Source organism: Halichoerus grypus, chromosome 4, assembly GCF_964656455.1.
Source record: "Halichoerus grypus chromosome 4, mHalGry1.hap1.1, whole genome shotgun sequence".
Taxonomy (NCBI): Eukaryota; Metazoa; Chordata; class Mammalia; order Carnivora; family Phocidae; genus Halichoerus; species Halichoerus grypus.
In genome coordinates, this window is record NC_135715.1 from 4241098 (window position 1) to 4263049 (window position 21952).

Consider the following 21952-nt stretch of genomic DNA (forward strand, 5'->3'; position numbering starts at 1 on the left):
ATCTCCCTCCCCACAGTGAAAGCAAATACCAGACATCATGCCACTTAATCTCTGATAACCTTGTCACCTTCTTAATGTTCCAAATAGATCGCTTTCTCTAAATCTGCATGAGAGTGATGACTAGAAATGAGGAGCAGAGTGGAAGATGTTAGGTTCTTCATGTTACCCATATTTTTTTCCGAAAAAAAATCAAACAGAAATACAATGGATTTTATTTCTACCTCTACTGTCCTCAAAATAACTGAAGCACCACAGAATCTGCTTATTTTAAAAATTCCTTCATTTCACCATGAACAAAGCAGTTAGTAAGGTTTTATGCTTGGTCCTAACTGACTTGATAAACTCTATTTGAAAAGACTTACAAAGTGAACCTAGTAACATAAAGTCAAGACCATAAAATAAAGGCAAAACATACTCAATAAACTTCTGTTTCTAGACATCAAAGTGCTTACATGGCCATGACCTGTACAGAGTCAGAAGTTTTAGATTCAGGTCCTAGGCCTGCTCAGTAAGGAGGCCCGGACCTCATTACCTCACCTCGGTGGAATGCCTGTGTTGGTTTGCGAGGGCTTCTGGAGCAGAGTGCCCCAGACGGGACTGCCTAAACAACAGACATTTATTTTCTCACATTATTGTAGGATAGAAGTCTGACATCAGGGTGTCCTTTTGAGGCCTCTCTCCTTGACTTGCAGACCGCCACCTTCTCCCCGGCTGCTCACACGGTATTCCCTCTGTGTGCCCGGATCCTCATCTTCCTCTTCCAAGGAGACCAGTCAGATTGAACTGGGCCCACCCACATGACCTCATTTTACCTTAATGACCTCTTTCAAGACCCTGCCCTCAAATGCAGTCACATTCTGAGGTACAGGGGTTTAGCCTTCAACCTATGAATTTTGGAGGGGAACACAATTTAGCCCATAACAGTGTCCCAGCTGAATGAGTTGTCATGAGGGTGAATAAGATAACGTTTACAAAATTTACTGTCAACTGTAAAGCACTATATAGAACATGTTTATTGTCTGGTCATAATGCATTTTTTCATCCACCAGAATTTAATTATGTGAATCAACTATATTGAGTGCTGAACTAGCTGAATGAAGAATCCTTGTGTTTTAAAAATTCATCATATTAAAGAGAATCATAATTAACACATACTAAATGAAAGGCACGTGTGTATGTGTGAGATAGTGTGTGTGAGAGAGAATGTGTGTGTGAGAGTGTGTGTAAGAGAATGTGTGTAAAAGAGTGTGTGAAAGAGAGTGTGTGAGTGAGTGAGCATGTATGAAAATGTGCAAGAGAGACTGTGAGAAAGGGTATATATGAGTGTGAGAGTGTGAGAGAGTGAGTGTGTGAGTGTGAGCAAGTGTGTGAGAGAAAATATTTGAGTGTGTGTGAGAGTATGAGAGTGTGTGTGTGAGGAAGAAAGTGAGTGTGAGAGTGCATGTGTGAAAGAGTGCAAGAGAGAATGTGAGAAAGAGTGTGAGAGTGTGTGTAAGAGAGTGTGTGAGAAAGAGAATGTGTGTGAGAGAGTGTGTGGAAGAAAAAGTGTGTGTGAGAGAGTGTGAGAAAGAATGAGTGTGAGAGAGTGCATGTGTGAGTATGAGAGAGTGTGTGAGAGAGTGTGTGTGAGAGTGTGAGAGAGAAATAGAAAGAGAGAGGAGGGCGTTCTGGGGAGCAATAGGAGGCCATCTTGGAAGTTGCCTGTTTGAACCAATAATAAGGGTGTGCTGTGGCTTCAAAAAACTTTAGCTTTTGTCAATATTACATGAAGATTTGTTCTTTATATTATCAAAGTGAAATGAGTTTTCACCTGTTTCTTTTCATTATGAAAATAACTCAAGGTTCAAATCAGTTGGGAGTTTTGTTTGCTGTTCAAGTACCTTCTTTTGTGAAACTAATTCTAAGTTGAGCATATGCATTATCTTGAAGTGTATGAGCCAAAATTAACTGCTTTTGTAATTCTGAAAGTAAAATTATGGCATAGAATGAATATGAGGAATAGATTTCCATAGGTGTGAGGATTAAAAGTGTGCATGGGGAAGAGCTCACTCTTACCAGTCCATTAGCAGATGAAGAAAAGGCTGGTAAAATACTCGATATTTTTTTACTTCAACAAAGTAAGATATAAAGAAGCATTTTTAAGGCCTATTTAGCACACAAATTAAGATATCTAAAAAAATGTAAGCACAAAATCACAGTCCTTGTAATGCAAGTGATGTTTATTACGCTGAGGGGCAATTAAGCTGGATAATAAATGTTTGGGTTATGCTGGTAGGAGGCATCCTGAGATGTTAGTTCAGGGGACAGATGGAGAATTCATGATTCCGTGAAATGAAGTGGAAAGTGAAGAATATGGAGCGATTGTCACTTGTAAGCTCTTGGATGTGGGATCTGAATCGGACGTCAAGCACAGACACTGCCATTCAATAGAAATAAACTAAACGTTTCTTATGAGAAAAATTATAGATGGCGTGTCTTACAATATTCAAAATGAGGAAAGAATAAACCTGAAGTTTCTTGATTGGCAAAGATTAAGCAATAAATATGAACATAAAACTCTCAGTTCTCCGCCACTAGGATTTCTGAAGAAGGTAGAGCATGGGAAGTTCTGCAATCAATGATTTGTTAGCTCCTGTAGATGATCTACCATAGGTGACTCATGAGTCTCATCATCCCTAGAAAGGTGCAAAGCTCTTCCTACTTAGGGAAGGCGAGAAGCATCAGGTTCTTTTGGACAGTGGCCACAAAGATGAGCAAAACGTGTGAGTGCCTGTGTGCACGTGGACGCAGGGAAAAGACCAAGCAAGTCAACTGTGGGGTTGCATATGGAGACAGGATATAGTATAACCAGGAAGCCAGATTTTACCTGAATGTATGGACTAGTCAAGGAAATTCGTTGATTCAGGAAACACAGATGCCTTTCTCTTCTAATGACAGAAATGGAGACTGGGTGAGGAAGGGCGGACATCTTGGCATCACTGAATGGAAAGCTGCCTTCCACCGGTCAGCACTTCCATTGCCAGTGGAGGAAGCTGAGGCTTAAGCGCAGAGCTGGCTCATGGGGGTGAGACCGATACAGCTGCCCAGGGGCCACACGCTTAGGAGGACAGCTCTGCTCTCACTGCTGTGGAATTGTTCACAGATTTGAACAAGGGGCCCTTATTTCATGTTGCCCTGGGCCTGCAAACCATGCAGGCATTCCAGGCACCTGGGTTACTGTTCTTTCCATGGTTGGCGCAGAAAGGTGGTAAGAGAACCACTAGCGCCTACCTGCCTTGGGGAAGACCCTTAAGTTCTCTGGCCTCTGTCTACTCACCTCTAAAATGGGGACGTCATAGGACCCACTTCATAGGATCCCCTAAATGGCTATGGGAATGGTGCTCATCACTATGCCTGACTCGGGTAACGGCGCGCATAAGTTAGCTGCCCTTTTGATTGTTTTGATTGTTTTGTTGCTCTGTTAGTGTAAAACTGTTAAGGAAAAAAGTCTGGCCCAGACTGCCAACACCCCTGCCCAACCAGGACTCAGCTCACCAAGGTGCATATGTAAAACCCATCAATCAAAGACTCAAGGTCACTTTTTACACTTTCAATGAAATAATTGATTTGACTGGTTGGTAATATACTTTCTAGATAAATCAGACACATACATTAATGTCTAAGGCTGTGTGAGGATTTAAAATTAGCCCCACCAGTGGAATATAGATAGCTGTTTGTTCTGCTCCAAACAAATACTGACCATTAGTGATATTCTCCTTATGAAGTTATGGGCCATCCTGCACATAAGAAGGAGTGAGCCCTGGGGGTTTTGAAGGAGGTAGGCAGCAGGTGGTGACAGGGACAGGAAAGCATGGCTGAGAGGAGGCAGGTGGACATGGCCACGAGATTGTCCTCTGAGTCCTTCCATACCAACATTTGTGTTCAGCGAACCCATGGACCCACTCTTCCGTTAAATGTCCCCGTGTGAGTCATCTAGGCAGCCCCATTTCCTTTGGCTTTCAAGGCCAAGGAGATTACTTTCCATGGAGAGAAAGAACCATGTTTCTGTGAAATAGTGAAAGAGTAAGTTCAAAGTCCATACACGGTCCTCCATAAATTCACAAAGAGCTGACAAGAGACGTTTCATATCCAATGTGAATACGTAGGAAGACATTATTTTGCTGATGTTTGAAGGGAAAGCACATTTACAGTTCACCTTTAAATACATTAATCATCAAGGTACAGTTCAGTAAAAATTAATATAGTAATTAGATACACGATGAACCAATGTGTAGGGAATTGTGGGTCCAATTATAATACACGTTTTTTATTTTAAATTAACTAATTTGAATCATCATACCAGCCAATTTGCACTCCCCAATGTGCTTCTTCCCTGGCTGAGAATAACAAAGCAGACAACCAACCTAATGGAAATGTTGCATGTAATGAAACTCGAGAGGGTCATGGGTCCCCTGGGTGACAGGTGTTATTAAAATTTGAAAGGACATTATTGTTACAGTTGGGCAGGGACTTTCGAATATTGGCATAGCAGGGCATTTAGGCCATCTGTCTTGTGCAATGCGCCTAGTGGTATTAGAGAAAACAGGAACGAGCTGCTATATATTTGAAAGAAGGCAGGACATTTAAACCATTTATCTTGAAACACACGCATTCTCAGTATGTACCATTTCTGTGTTTGAAACACTGCTTCTTCCTGTATCCTGAATCAACCCATGTTCCTCCTTCCTGTTTCGATCTCTCTACTATTTTCAAGTGGAAGCCTCACATCTAGAGATAGGAATGCAAATGACTTGTGCTCTGAGTCGGAATCTATCATTTGCATGCAATTAAGTGATTCACATACTACTGTGCTCTTGGAAAAGCATCCCCTGAAAAATATCTTCATTATTTTTTTCCACCACACATAAATAATAGGCTAGACTATTCATGTAGACTCCGTTCTTTTAAAATATTTCTAAGCCAATTGTTCTCTTCCTTTGGTATTCATGTTCTTATAGCCCTCAAATTTTATCACATCTTTATGCCATTGAGGTATGCTGAATGTCAGAGAGTTCATTCTATGACATTCCTCCAGCTTCATTGGTATGGCAGACGGAAGGATTATATACACCTCAGGGTATGATGATTTCTTGGTGATAGCTGAAGTCACACTGGATTTGCTTACTCTCCAATTGCAAACTATTTTGCATAAACATGTCTTTTTCAGCACTGTTGCTCATGACTTTCTAAGTATATCCCCTGCTGATCAACTGGGGTCCGGATTGCTTGTCCCTGGGTCTATTAATGGGAATTACCCAGGCTAAACATTACCTTGTTATTTCCCATGAGAATTCTAACTTTTCTTGTTCCATTTTAAATACCAGGTTCCTTTCTTTGGTGGTGCTTGTAACACTTTCCAAATTGGGATCAGTTCAGAAATAACAAAGCAATTGCTGTTTGTCCTCATTTTCCCAGCCAAAAATAAAGACGTATAATAAATTCGGTGTAGTGTTGATCTTTTGATAGTAACTTCTCTTGAAATCAGTGCATCATAATTCAGTTGAGTTTGTCAGTGTTTGGCTCTCCCATGCTAAGTAATTGTGAGCTAATTTCAGTTCTTCAATCTATTTCCTTACTTACGTACAATGTCCCGCATATGATGAAGTAGCTTGAAGAGATTTGTTTTTACCTTGAACACTACTTTGTCCCATGCTTTTGTGCAGTAGTGAATCACCTGGTTTGGCAGGCTGGGGAAAATGGGTTATGCTTAATAGTGTTATTTCGGGGTACAGAAGAGGACACTCACACGGGTGCAAAAAAAGTGGGGAGGATATCTAATAATTAAAGATAACAAAACGGGAGTATACTTCCTTGCAAGGTCTTGAGCTCTCTACCATGAAAAATCGAGCAGAGGCTATGTAGACGCTACCCAGCTCATTTTTGCACTAGGTTGGTAAGATGGGTGTGTGTGTGTGTGTTGGCGGTGGAGGGGGGTTGTTATCTCTGGGATGATTCTCTATTATTTTGTCTCTTACCTGAAGTTTAGAAAATTATAAATAGACATGGAATCCATCAAAATAGGAACAGCGACAGTGATAAGAAATTGATAACAGAATTTCCATTTGGACTTGGAATGCCCTATTTTGAGTTTTTTCCCATGAATTGTTTTATGTTATACTCTTGGTAGCCACACCTCAAGTGGGGAGACCCCAGAGACACTTTCTCAGGGATTAGGGCATATTAAAGGTGGTTCTGATCACCAAATTCCAATGTGTGGGGGGGGGTGGAGGGGAAGCATTCTCAGTGGCATCAGCTCAGTGTCCTACAATTCAACTCAGTCTTGACACTGTGCCTAGAAATAGGATCAGATTCTGCAAGTTAAGGGCTCAGTCCAACAAGATTGCCCTCCACCTCAAATGCCCATCGCAAGCCCAGGCTGTCACCCATGCTCTGACAGACTGACTATAGCTTGGAGGTTCCAATGACCCCTTCCTTGGGTTCAATGCATTTGCTAGAGTGGCTCACAGACCTCAAACATTTTACTTACTAGATCATCAGTTTATTATGAAAGGATATAGCTCAGGAACAGCCAGATGGAAGAGATGCTTAGGGCCAGGCATGGGGAAAGGGCGCAAAGCTTCCAATGTCCTCTCGGAGTGCAAAATTCTCCCCAGCTCTCCAGGTGTTCACCAGCCTGGAAGCTCTTCAAACCCCATCCTTTATGGAAGCTTCATTACAGAGGCATAGTTGATTAAATCATTGGCTCTCGGTGATGGGTTCAACCTCCAGTCCCTCTCTCCTTCCCAGAAATCAGGAGGTAAGACTGGAAGTTCTCTATTCATGGTTGGTTCCCCTGGCAACAGCCCCCATCCTTAGGTGCTTTCCAAAAGTCACCTCATTAACGTAACAAAAGACACTTGATTGCTTCTTGGCCTAGGAAATTCCAAGAGTTTTAGGAGCTCTGTGCCAGAAACGGGGGATGACGACTAAATATATATTTCTTATTATAACTCACAATATTATAGTATGTCATAGCCCGGACAGATGCTTATCTCTGTCTAAACTTAAACCAGTCTGTGGTTTTAGGTGAATTGGAGAATGAACCCCAGACTAACTGAATGCATCGGTGGGATGAATACAGCACGAGGATGCACAGCACTTCTGCAAATTGTACACCACAGAGAGATCTGTGCTTCTGACGTATCTGCACCTCTGAGGAAAGATTGGTGAGTGAGAAGTAACTACTTTCTAAAGCAAAGATGCAAATATGGATTTTGACCTTATATACTGTCCATCCAATGATAAAAAAAAAAAAATAGTGGTTTGGTTATAAGAAAAAAGGCTTAAAGATAGTTTTTGATAACCACAACCACTAATAACTTCCCCCACCGTTGGTAGAGTTCCCTCTGAGGGAGGGACATGTGGGTCACGTGGTGGCGGCACCTGGTGACATTTTCTGAGTTGTCAGAACACAAAGAGACCCCTGTAATTAATTAACCACCCAGCTGGCAGGAGCCTGTAGCTCAACTCATCATGAAGACACAAACAGTGATGATCAGACATGCCTGTTGGCAAAGCTCTGGTGGGGACAATCTCAGAGAGTTTGTTCTGTATCTGGACTGACTCAGTTACTGGCCAGAGCCCTTGGCATTTGCAGCCCGAAAGCCGCCGTAGGCGATACAAGCCAAGGAGTGTGGCTCTGTGCCAATAAAACTTTAGTTATGGACGGTGAAATTTGAATTTTATAGAAATAATGTGTTTCATGAAATAGTCCTTTTGATATTTTCCAGCCATTTACAAATATATAAGCCACTCATAGCTTGGGCGTCATAGGAAAGAAATCGGGATTTGGTTTTAAGCTGAATATGCTGACCCCTGATCTAGCATGTTAAGAAAAAAAAAGTAACAAACAAACAAACACACAAAAAACTACTGCCTTATTTTAAAATAGATTTTGGATATGATCTGGTCATTGTCAATATCCAGAGATCATTGTAGTGATTAGGATATCCATTGTGTGTGCTGCAGGAAAGGGGATTTTTCAAAGCCTACCCACAGAGCATCTTTTTTTTTTTAAAGATTTTATTTATTTATTTGAGAGAGAGAGAGAGAGCACATGAGAGGGGTGAGGGTCAGAGGGAGAAGCAGACTCCCTGCTGAGCAAGGAGCCCGATGCCGGACTCGATCCTGGGACTCCAGGATCATGGCCTGAGCCGAAGGCAGTCGCTTAACCAACTGAGCCACCCAGGCGCCCCCCACAGAGCATCTTGAGCAGTGCCATGATGGGTTGTTGAAATTGCTGTTCAGGAGTCAGGTCTGAGAATGCACTATAAGCTTTCGCCTCTCTCTTTCAGCCGACACGTCTGTTATACAACCACCCTGTCTCCTGGAGACGGCCCTATTGAGCCCAATCACCTGTGCTGTGTGGGGGGGGGGGGGGGGGGGGAAGCGGGGGAAACAGAGTTTCACTTGGGAGAATGGAAATTTTAAATCCACAAAGTCCAAGTTAATTGGAGAAGTGGACTCTACATCTATGACAACAAAGAAGCCTCCTTGATAATTTTTGATCCCACAGAGAATCTAAGAATAGTTTGTCAGTCTTGTTTCAATAGAATCTGTTAACTGCTGAAGGCATGTGGGTAATGCCTTGTGGACACTGTGTTTATTTCCCTGACATTGGCATAATCCTGGAAGGACAATGGGGGCTTTCACTTACTCATAACTGTTTACAAGTCGTAATGGAAAGCGACAAGGTTATCTAAATACAAATTCAATGTGGGCTTAATCTCATTCGGTTATAATAGGAATTTCAGCCAGGAGCTGGTCAATGCTGAAAGATACCTTTTTCTAGAGCTACGGCTTCTACTTCCATCTACGATTCAAATATCAAAGAGGGGACATGAATAACTAACGACATCTGCAAAAATACTGCGGTGTTTACAAAATAAAATGTCCCAGGTAGAAAAAAAGATGCAGAAACTTGGCAAAACTATCGAGCAGCTAGCATTCTGAGCAGCTAGCATTCCAAGCCATGTAAAGAAACATGTGATATACTTGAAAGTCAAGTAGAACCAGGGCGCATCGCCGACAAATCATGCAGTCCGTTGAAGCTTCAGGATGGAGATGAGAACTGAAGTCCCTCACAATTTATTCAGTGGCAATTTAGACCCGAGCCAACATAATTCTATCTCAGAAGATTCCAGTCTTCCCTACCAATGGCAGAAGTTCAAGTTGAGTGATAGCCCATTTCCAATCCCTAAACAGCCTGGTGGAGATAAATGCTTATTAGGTTTTATTTTTTTCCCCACTTCTAGCTTCTCTAAATTCTTGCTAGTTTATCTGTTGGCACTGTTATTCACTCTCTTCCTCCTATTATATTCTTAAATTTCACACATCTGTCCTACTTTAAATTAAAACAAAATAGAAACAAGTGTTTTACCGATAAATCCGACGTGGACATTTCCTTGTTTTGAGAAGTTACATAATGCTGTGGTGGAGGAGGGAATGGCAAAATTGTAAACATCCATTTCAGTATTAGGCCCTTTGGTTGGTTCATTGGCACGCTGAGTGGGTGATCAGTCTACATCTGGACCAAATTTTCCATCCCGTGAGGCAGTTATGTTGGTTGAAGATGCCTGTTTTATGTTCTTATATACGTAAAGTTTGTATTTTGTCATTTATAAAATTAACAAAATGATACTTTGGACCTTACGTAATAACATTTTAAGAAGCAGGGCCCTAACTCCTGGCTGAGGCACATTCAATTTCCTCCTTCTTGGAGGTGACTGTTGTGCGGCATTTCCTTTGACACTTTGGCGTTAGCTCGGCCAAGCTCAAGGTTTAGGGTGTTTGGGGTTCAGACAGCAACCAGTTCCATTATTGAGCATCTCTAGTTTTTAAGGGTTATTTCATCATATTCAAACTTCTTTTTTTTTAGTTAAAAGATTATTTATTTATTTATTTATTTAAATAGCTCATGAGCAGGGGGAGGGAGAGAGGGAAAGAATCTCAAGCAAATTCCCCGCTGAATGTGGAGCCCCATAAGGAGCTCGATCTCACAACCTTGAGATCATGACCTCAGCCAAAATCAAGAGTCGGACACTCAACCAACTGAGCCACCCAGGCGCCCCAGTAATCAAACCTCTTTTCACCTCTGTCTCTCAAGACTTCATCTAGAGTTGGAAAACACATTGCAACCAATCCAACATTGCATCCAATCCAACATTGCATCGTTAGAATTGACATGTATCTCATCTCATTAAATGCCCTTTTGTTTTCCCTCGTAGAAGTTCAGATTCTCTGTGGCTCCTTTGTTGGCTTTTATGATACTTCTGTTGCTTGGTGTCTCTGGGGTCTTCTCAGACAATATCCATAACTTGTGCAAGTTCCCATAGTCAGTAAAGTCAGAAGAATGTCTAGAACTTGCCTATATGTTTCATCCAAAGGTATATGGCCAAACATTGAGAGTCTGTAAAGCATAATATGTATGTTTCATATGTATATCCAAATACATATTTTGTGTATATTCACATATATTTCATATGCGGTATATGTGAAATGTCATGTGTATATGTATATGTATGTATGTACCTACACATACACTCTTAGATCATGTGGCATCTGTGAAAACACTATTTGTTCAATAAATTTATTGGGTATCTACTCTGTGTGAGGAACAGTTCTAGCTGTTCTGAATAATTTGTGTGATATATAAAGAGGTATATAACTGTCTTTGTTTTATGAGCCGGTTCTTTACTTGCTTTGCTTTTGTACATATTTTATAGTAAAACTGGTATATTTTAGGGCAATTATATCTATATCTCTCTCTATATATATTATATATATCTCAAAGAATGAATATATACATATATATCTTCAAAAATATTCATTCTTTGAACCAATAATTTATTTCAATTCCAGGAATTTATCCTAGGGAAATCATCAGATTTTTCTTACAAGAATATTTGTTGAAGCATCACTCATCAAGAAAAAATGGAAATAAGTAACTAATACTTTCAGTGAGCCTCTACAATTTGAACACCTCTTTAAGGAAAATCCAAGTAGTATTTTGTTGTTCCTGAAATTAGCCATTAAACCCTTTAAGGCATATGGCTATTTCATGCTTCACTAGATTAAGCCAACTGAGGCCCTGTAGCCTCTATAAGTATAGAAATACCAAGGAGTTGTTTGAAAGGCAAGAAAATTAGAATTGAATGCCCTGATTATCTTATTTCTTTGCTACTAAAACATGTGTTAAACAGCTCAAGCCTAGTGCTACGGTGTGGGCTGAAAGCAAAGTTGTTTCTTGCTTGGACAGTGGAAGATGGACAGCCATGGTGGCCCAGAGAGGAGCTCCCACTCGAGTATAGTGGTGGGACTCCTCAGGGAGGGAGCTGTCTGCCATGGAATGTCAGGGCCCCAGCAGTGGGAAGAAGTTGTCTCCCCTGAGGGGTGGTCAGGCCTGGAGGTTGAAGCCCAAGCAGGTTGAGGAGGGAAAAGAGCAGCAAGGGAGACAGGAAATTGGTAATACATAGGGAGAGTGACCCAAAAAGTAAATATCTTAATGATGATTAGAACTAGGTTTTTATATTGTTAGAGGAGGAGTTTCAAAAATAGGGAAGAGGGTGACTAGAATAAAATTCTCAATGTTGATTGTGTTGGATGTGTTGGTGTGAACTCACCATTTTCAATACCTGTTTCTAGATATAGAAATAAATGTAAATGTGCATATGTGTGTGTTCCCCTAGCTCTGTCCACTGAAGGAAACTGAGAACCGTGTCACCCCCATGAAAATGAGCAGACCCAGTGCCAATTTTCCACTATAAAGAACCAAGGCTCTTTGGAGAAATTGTTGGCTTCAAGGCCAAAAACATTACCTAATGAACCCACAAAATCTTGTTTTGCCAGAAGAAGAAGAAGTGCTCCAAGTATGGTGGGAATGTCTAAAAGACACAGAAGCCAGTTTGAAGGGACAACATCGGTCAGCTCAAGGACAAGTGAAGCATCAAAATACATAATGAGAGTTAATATATTGCAGTCCGTTGGATAAAAAAGAGGGCTCTTAACCTTATATGACCCTGGAGACATATAGCCCAAACTGAGTTAATAATTTGAAAGTATGATAAAGAACAGCCTATTTCCATATTTCCAAAGTATAGGCTCACAAAGTATGTGCTGATTATAAGGGAGAAAAGAGTAGCCCAGCAAGTGGAAAACCTGGAAGACACCACCTTAATTCACGATCAAAGGGAACGTCATGAGTATAGACAGATCAACATCTCGTGCCACTGGAAGGATAGCATGCGAAGAACACAGTGTCACTTCTACAATTCTCCAGCCAAAGACCCAGACCCTGAATCAAATCATGACTAAGTATCAAACTCACATGGAGGACTGTCCCACTAAATAACTGTTATGTGATCTTCAAAAGCATCAAGATCATGACTTCGAGGGAAGATGGAGGACTTTTCCAGGCTGGAGAAGACTGAGAAGATGTGACAAGTGCAGTGCTTGCTTCTGATCCTTTGGTACAAAAGACATCGTGGGTACAGTTGGCAGAACCAATATGACATGCCTGAGGGTTGTAAGGCAGTATTAATTTCCTGAGTTCGATGTTGCCCTTTGCATTTTCCTTGTTGGAACATAACAGTATTCAGGGTTGATGGAATCATGGGTTAGCTCTTTATGCTCAAGTGGCTCTGGAAAAAAAAAAAAAAAAGCTTTTTGCACAATAATCCAACTTTTCTGTAAAGCTGTGATTGTTTTAGAGGAAAAAAATTACTTCTTTATACTGTGTAAGTTCTTTGATCTCTCTTATGTTGGGTTTATTCTTTTATACAGCTGAAGAAAAAATAGGATAATGCATACGAAAACACTGCAAACTACAAGGACTGCTGACATAAGTTATTGCTATACATCATCATCATCACAGTAATGATAATACACTGCATTAACAAAACCCTTCATCCATCTTTCCTTCATTCACCTACTCAACAACTAGCGAATGTATAATTGGCAACAAGCATCTTGCTGGGTGAGGAAATGCAATGTCAAACAAGACATACAGGAGCATGAGGTGCGGTGAAGAAAGAGAAGTAAATCCTCATTCCTGGCAAGGTGTGATATGAGCTACAATGAAGTAAACTGCAGGTTATAATGGGGGGCCAAGGCAGAGCCCAGAAATCATAATGCAGCATCAGGAAAAGGTACATCAAACCATGATGCTTAGATTGAGCAGTGTAGGATAAGATATAATTGAAGAAGGGGAGAGAGCCAACAAGATGTTTGAGGCCACAGAATCATGAAACATGATATGATTGGGGATTCCAAGAAGAACAGTGGTCCTAGAGTGATTGGTGCCCCTGGGAGGGGACAAGGGAAGTGTGTACATGAGACAGGCTTATAGGAAGGGCACCTGGTTTTAAACTGAAACAGGTGATTTGATACAAGAATGAGTGTGGGCTGATTTTTTAGTAAAACGAAGGTCTTGCCATGGTTGCAAGATCGCTCTCTTCAGCTCTGCCAACTTGAAGGTGGAAATGCTGGAGCCGGCGTGTAGCCTCCAGCTTGGGATACTGGTCTGCTCACTGCCATGTGGATAAAAGAGGAGATAAGATTTGGATATTGAAGAAGTCAGGCCTGGGGATCCTGATACTGAAATTTCTGCGGGATCTCCAAATGAAGACACTAAGCATTTACGCACTTTATTGAGCACGCTGGATTCCCAAGGGTGCAGACAGACCCCTGCCCGTTAGACCCAGTCAGCTTCCTGGCCCCCGGAAGGAACTCAGGCGCGCCTTCCCTCCTCTCTGAGTCACAGATGCAGTCTCATTTTGGCTTCAGAGTGTCCTTGCTAGGAACCAACCAGCAGCCCAAGCTCTCATCGCACTTGAATTTCTCCCTGTCCCAAGCCTGGCCTGCTTCAGGCTAGGAAGTCGCAAAGCAGAAAAGGGATCTGGCCCGCTTCTTTCTTCGGTCTCTCTTCCTCATCTCCTGGTTCCCACGCTTGACTTCTCGAGGACGAGGCCCACGATGTGGAGCAGACCCGGGAACGACACTGTTGGTTGCGTCCCTGGTGACGCCCGGCGCTGGTGCCCTGTAGCTGCGGCGGATGCGGGCAAACCTTGCTGTCCCAGCTTTTGTGAGCACCTCCAGCTGGGCACCCCCAGACCCAGCTTCTTCGGCACAAGCCTCTCTCCCTAATGGCTTGACATGGACGTTCACCCTGGATTTCCCGAGGCCCATCCCTCCGGTGGGTCTTCTTCCCCTCCCAGGCACCCTCTCTTGGGTGGGATCCCTTTTGGGTTAAGTGCATGCCAGCCCCACCTGCAGGGTTCGTGGCTGGCCCCGGAAGCTCAGACGTTTTCTGGCCTGGGAGTCACCACAGCCGCTTGGCTTTGCTCTCCAAGCATTCAGTTGGCAGCTCTGCTTCTAGCCTCTTTGCCTTTAGACCTTTTAGGTGTGAACCAAATGTCTCACACCTTTAGGTGTGAGGCCATGTCTCTCCCTTCCCAGGGGCATGGGCCAAGCCCCTGGAGATGCTCTGGGAGCCCCCTCTCATTTGGTGTTGGGTAAGGGGAAGCCCCCTTCCCCCCTCCTACAGGTAAGGAGAGAAAGGCCACAGGAATGCAACAACGTTCTCACTTTCTGGTATCTTCAATTTCATCTCCTTTTTATCCACAAGGTGGACAATGGGCTGGCAGAAACACTTTACAATCTCTAAGCATTCCTATTAGCACATGCACGTTCTCGGCAAGTCACTGCTGTGTCACGCCTGGAGTTTAGGGCCTCTGCCAAAACCCTGCAACATCCTGTCTCAAGTACGCTGACCTGGGCTGGAAACGTCCACCTGGGGGCTAATGGCTCCAGGAAAATGCGTGACTCTGAGAAATCACTGTGATGCACCTGGGACAGCTGAAGGGTTGGCATTTGGGAGTCCCAGAAAGACTAAGTTCTTTTTATGATTCTGTCTTCATCTCTGGTTAGCTGCCATCAGGTAATCTCAGGTTGTTAACTAGTTAAGGTGATGTCTAACCAGCATGCATAAACCAAGAAAGATAAAGAAATAGCATTAAACAGGGGCACCTGGGTGGCTCAGTCAGTTAAGCATCTGACTCTTGATCTCAGCTCGGGTCTTGATCTCAGGATTGTGAGTTCAAGCCCTGGTTGGGCTCCATAATGGGCGTGGAGTTTACTTAAAAAAAAAAAAAAAGCATTAAACACACACACTTGCTCACATGCACTTTGTACACAGGGCTCTATGCTATTTTATTTCCTCTCCTTCATCTAAACACTGATCCATTCCACTTGATACACAAGGACTAAAGAAAGGGGGTGTCCATCAGCAGAATAGCACCCCCGTGGCACCGGAAGCACAACATGCCTGGGGCCCACACCTGGCTTCCCAGCACCTCATCGGGAGCACGAGTTGCCAAGTTGTGTAGATGAAACTCCCACACTGACACAGCGAACTGTGAGCTCAGCTCCACCCCGGAGGGTTCTGCTCTGTGCTTTCCATCACATGGGGAATGGAGACAAAGGGATTTTTCCTCATTTTTGTTTTGGTTTTATTTTGAAATAGGTTTATACTTTTAGAAAAGTTGGAGGCCACATAAAAGAACTTACAAATAATCTTTAGCCAGATCCGCTCATTGTTTAACAAATGCCACAATTTGTTGTTTTTCAGAGCTCCTTGAGGCTAGGAGGGAAACATCGTGCTCCTTGATCCTTTACTATTTCAAAGGGTATTTCCTAAGGACATTGTCTCCTTCTCTTATGTAACCACAGTATAGTTATCAGACTCAGAAGATTTAATCTTGATAGAATACTTTAATCCATCATGTATATTCCAAATTTGTCAGATGTCTCAATAATGTTCTTTGAAGAATCTTTTTTGTTTTGTTTTGTTTTGTTTTGTTTGTCCTGTACTAGAGTCCACTCCTAGATTCGGCCAGTGGTAACCCTTCAGGCTGCTTCCTTATGCAGGTCAGGCAGGTCTTTATGGCGTTTTTTGTTTGTTTTGAGCAATTTCTTGCTTTGGAGTCATAGACTTTTTTTTAATAGACTTACTTTTTTTAGAGCACTTTTAGATTCACAGCAAAACTGAGTGAAAGGTACAGAGGTTTTCCATAGACCCCCACCCCCAGATCTATATCGCCTGCCCCACTTAATGGTGTGTATGCACCATTATAGTATCAGACTGAGTATTCAATGCCCTAAAAACCCTCTGTGCTCCTTCTGTTCATCCTTCCCTCCCTGCTAACTTCTGGTGACCATTCAACTTTTTACTGTCTCCATAAACTTTCCAAAACCATCATAGAGTTGGAATCACAAAGTACATAGTCTTTTCAGATTGGTTTCTTTCACTTAGTAATATGCGAGTAGGATTCCATGTCTTTTCATGGCTTGATACTTTATTTCTCTTTAGTGCTGAATAATATTCCATTGTCTAGATGTACCACAGTTTATATGTCCATTCACCTGTTGAAGCACATCTTGCTTGCTTTCAAGTTTCGGTAATTATGAATAAAGCTATAAACTAACTGCTATAAAGTTCTATGTGCAGGTCTTTTTGTGGATAGAAGTTTTCAGCTCCTTCGGGTAAACATCCAGGAGCATGATTGCTGCATCTTATGGTAAGAATATGATTAGTTTTGTAAGAAACTACTGAAGTGTGCTCCAATGTGGCTGTATTCCAATGTGAAATCACATGCATCTATTTTGTATCTCTTTATCGTATTTTATTTTATTTTGTACTTTTTAATCTTGATTAGGCTAATTACCTCATGGCTGCTATACAAATGACCAATTCTTGAATTTGTATATTAGTTATAGAATTTCTGGATTAGTAATTAATTAGAGCATTTATATGTCTCTTTTTGTCTCTCTTTCCATAGACTTGTTATAGAATTATTTTCATTGTTTGGGTAAGAATCTCTCTACAGTTGAGTTTTTCCTTCAAAATTTATTTTATTCCTGGGTGTTTTCTGACATTTATCCTTAACTTCGTATTCCACTTTATCTGTGAAAACTCTTTGGGGCCTAGTTTAAGGCTGCATTCCTCCAAAGAGGGATGATATTTGTTCCATCATTCTCCTGGGGTCACCACCAACCTGGGATGACTAAGTTAGATGATCTGCCTAAGTTTTTAACAGACTTATAGGTAGTGTTAACTCGTGTTGAAAACTGGCTGAAGAATGAGGTTGTAGTTATAGATCAGCAGAGAATCTCCTTTCCCTTCCAACCTGTTAGAGTATAATTATAGTGTCTGGGGAAGATATATTATATGGTCACTCAAGGCTGAAGTGATGCAGTTAAGTTTCCTTCCTGTCCTCTTTGGTGCGGCCAACTGACTTGTTTTCATTCACAGAATGAATGAATTCAGATTGGTTTCTTTCACTTAGTAATATTTGAGTAGGATTCCATGTCTTTTCATGGCTTGATACTTTGGGGCTGACTTTGGGGCCGACTTTATTCGGGATTCCCACCAGACTTCTGACCTCAAATGGCCCTAGGCTCCATCTCCTGGCTTTTGTCTCCTTCACCCTCTGCAGCCATCACAGTAAGTCACACATACGTCAGAGTCCAGGATACAACACTTGGGAGAGACCTTTGCTTGGAATACAGTTTACTGGGCCATTAGCTTCATGGCGGCTCTAGGGCTCTATTCCGTACTGAATATTAATCATCAGAAAGTGGCTCTGTCTTTCAGTACTGTTGCCTTGCCTTCAAACACAACCTCATGATCCCTGAGTTCATTTTGTATACATTGATCAGTTAATTCTTCTCCTCTTCTTTATGTCCAACAATTTTTTTATAAGTACACTCTAGACCACATTGCTTTGTGCACATAGATTGGGCTTCTGTTTTTTATCAAAACAGAAACATTTCCATTTAATTAGTTTGTGTCATTTTCATTTACATTTATTGAAAGGACAGGAAAGTCTGATCTCCGTTTTATCATTTCTCTTCGATTTTCTTTCCCATTTCCTTTTGAAGGATTCTTCTATTCTTTCTTTCTTTCTTCCTTCATGGTCTCTGTGGGGGTTTTTGTTTCTTAAAGATTTATTTATTTATTTGAGAGAGAGAGAGAGCACGTCCGAGCAGAGGCAGGGGCAGAGGGAGAGGGAGAGAGAATCTCAACCAGACTCCATACTGAGCCCCACATGGGGCTCAATGCCAGGACCCTGAGATCATGACCTGAGTCAAAATCAAGAGTCAGTTACTCAACTGACTGAGCCACCCAGGTGCCCCAAGTCTCTATGTTTTTAATTTCATGTGTTTGAATGTGTGTATCTCCCTTCTGCATGTTTCGTAGGATCTGAGTCTGGGTTTATTTTGTCCTGAAAATTCCTTTTTAAATTTTAATAACACATGTGCAGTTTTTTAGAGGAAGCTTGGGCAGTGGATCCTGGTGAACAATAATAAGAAATAATGATATATTCACCTCTGCTTTCCCCTAATTACCAGATAAGAAAATTAAAGCAATTACAGTCATTAATAGAATTGACTATGTTACTATAATTTGTGTTTCTTAGGGACTTATTTATGCTCTTAAGCTTCTATTAATTAAGTTATGAGATTTAGGTAGTTCGTTGGACCCCCCACAAGGAAAGATAAGAATGCTGGAGCACAGCTGTCTCCCCTGCTCTCCCCTTCCAGCTCCACATGGGGCTGACATGGTGTCCTATTATTTATACCCTGTGTTTCCTGCTGTGCCTTTACTTTGGGACTGAAATGGATTTAGTGCTCACCATTCATCCTTTAATCCAACGTTGTCATTCATCTCTTGGATGAATTTTGTTACCAGGACTGATTTGTTATCAAATGATTTCCTTTCAGGAAGAGTGCCTCATCTCTAGAAGCAGGAATATTTGAAAGTATCCTTTATTCCTTTTATTCCTCACTGACACTTGAGCTCAGGAGGCAGACGTAGACGCGGACCAATGGAAGTATTTCAGAATTCTCCCTGCTTGCCTTTGCAGCTCCATGTGGCCTGGGAGTCTTTCTGAGCAATGAGGCATGAGCCGTGCGCTCCTGGGAGGGGTGTTGGTATTAGGAAATATTTCATTTCTATGGTTGGAGGACAGACGGGGCTTGCCTGGCCTTGCCCTTTTCATCTTGCCTGGGCACAAGGTGATGCCATCTTTTGGCCGACAGTTGGCAAATGCGATTGGTGCCTGGATTGGCTCCCCGCAATGCCATTTTAGATTTCTTCTGTTCAGAAAGGTTAGAAGGGCTGAAACCATATTTTGCAGAATTGCACGCAGCTAAATCCTACGGGAAAGTTTACAGCCACCAACTAGATGTATTGAAGTGACTGCGCTAACTCTGAATTAGGAAATACTAAAAGTCAGCAGCATTAGAACCAACAGACCATACACACATATATCCAAAAATGAGATGGCCCTTTGAATGCACCCAGCACTAAATCTTAGGAAACTATACATAGCTCTAATGGTTCCTGCAGCCAGAATGATCTTTATAAGGATTAACTACCCATTTATTTTTAAATGAGTAGAAAATTATTTTATTTAATTGTGCTAAAAGGTACAATGGCCAAAAAAGGAGTTTTGATTCTCTATTGATCTGCCATGGGCACAAATAGAACAAATACTATTGTGCTAAGAAAGAAAGAAAGAAAGAAAGGAAGAAAGAAAGAAAGGAAGAAAGAAAGAAAGAAAGAAAGAAAGAAAGAAAGAAAGAAAGAAAGAAAGAAAGAAAGAAAGAAAAAGAAAGAAAGAAAGAAAGAAAGAAAGAAAGGAAGGAAGGAAGGAAGAAAGAAAGGGAAAGAGAGAGAAAGAAAGAGAAAAGAAAAGCATCTTTTAAAAAGAATAGATTGAAAACATCTCAAAACAATATAATTTTTAGTAATGTTGGCTCCAAACTCAAGAAAAATGTGGGTAAACACAGGCAGCTCATGTCTCACATGAGCCCCAACAATCTTTAAGCCTCACCAAGAGCAATTAGAGTAAGAGACAAGGGCTCAGAGGAAAGTCAAGCTTTGGTCAACATTTCCAGCAGAGGGACTTCGCATAGAAGTTCTCTAGCCAATGCTTCTAAAATGTATTTACATAACAGAAAAACAAAAGTAATTTAATTTTTTTTAATTAACTTGCTCAAAATAGTTATTAATTTCACAAATATTTGCTGAGTATCTAATATGTTCCTGACACTTTTCTAGACTCTGTGGATGCTGTGATGAATGAGACAGACAAATTCTTTCCCCCCAAATCTTACGTTGTCTTGGAAGAGGGTCTGAGGCTTGTGTGCTGACGCGTAGCGGTGGGTCCCCACTGTTCCAGTCACTGCTGATGCAGAGCTTTCTCCCAGAGAAGTAACTCCACTCCGTCTGCACCTCAGCTCTTGAATGACTTTCCTCAGCGTTAACAATAATAAATAAATATCGTGCGAACCAACCAACCAACAAATCTCCCTTGGACCCTCCTTTTATTATGCTGTGTTGGCATGATTTAGCACCAGGTTAATTATGTGAGCATCAAGTCTTCTTATACCGTGTATATACTGGAAACAATGATTATTTTTACACAATGAAAAGACTTTCATGCCCAAATGAATTATACCACTCACTTATTTTTAGCTTTTTTCAAATCAATAATCTACTGTTGAATTATCACTTAGACATTTTCTTTAAAGTATTCTGTAGCAGGGATTTTTCTACACTTGTAAACTATTTTTGAACCAGTTTATTACAAGGTGTGGTGAATATCATGTAACCCCTGACCAGCGATGTGCAAGTTTGTACTTGTAGATGCAGGTGTGAAAGACCAAGAATGACATATTTACCTTGGCTCTCCTTGGAGACCAAGAAGGCAAGACAAAAGATTCAATAAGCCTGTTGTAACTATTATTGATAAGTATCTTGATTATAAATTGCTTAGAATGCTTTGTACTTAAAATTGTCAAATTCTCATGTGTAAGACTTTTGACAAGCCAGGCATTTGAAATATTAATTACAAAATTTTTTTTTTTTTACTTAAAGATTTTTATTTATTTATTTAACAGAGATAGAGAGAGAGCACAAGTAGGCAGAGCGGCAGACAGAGGGAGAAGGAGAAGCAGGCTCTCCGCCGAGCAGGGAGCCCGATGCGGGGCTCGATCCCAGGACCCTGGGATCATGACCCGAGCTGAAGGCAGCCGCTTAATCGACTGAGCCACTCAGGCACCCCCAAAATAATTTTTAAAAAGATAAAGAGGAAAAGATAAAAAAGAAACACTTTAAACATTAGTATGTTCTTACTACTAGATAAGATACGTCTGGTTTCTTGCTCATTTGAATTTAAAGGAAAGATTTTAAAGTGTATATAAAACATTCACACATCAAAGTCCAGCAATTGCAAAATAATCAGCCCTTTTTATCCACAGACTGATAAAGCTTTGCTTGATTGGCTGTACTTTCTATCTTATGTAGAATATATTTTTCTTCAGCTCTCTATAAGCTGCTGAAAAAATGGATTTTATCATAATCAATACTGGCTTTAGCTGTCAGTTTTTTGTAAACCTGGATCCAACATCTATTTTGTCCTCTGGTGAAAAAAAAAAAAGAGCAGAAAAGATAAGAAAAGAAATGTAAATGCAATTCATTGTATGAAAGACAATTATTCTTTTATTTTTATAATGTATTCAAATTCAGCCTGGAGAAGAAACTATTTTTAGCTAAATTCTTAAAGAAAAGGCCCAAGCATAGCTTCTCACATTAGTAAAAATCCTACAATATACACCCTCCCTCTTTAATCAAGGATAGATTAGACTTCTTTGTGTGTTAATACCAAATGATGTTCTTGGTCAATATTTGAATACCCTTTTTTTATATGGATTTACTCTTTTGCTTTGCTTAGGTTTTCTCTGAATTAAAAGAAAACATATTCAACAGAATCACAACCATCACTTCTTAGTATTTATTTATCAAGGCTAGACATGAGTCAATTTCTCATAGTAGAGCAAAGGCGTTTAT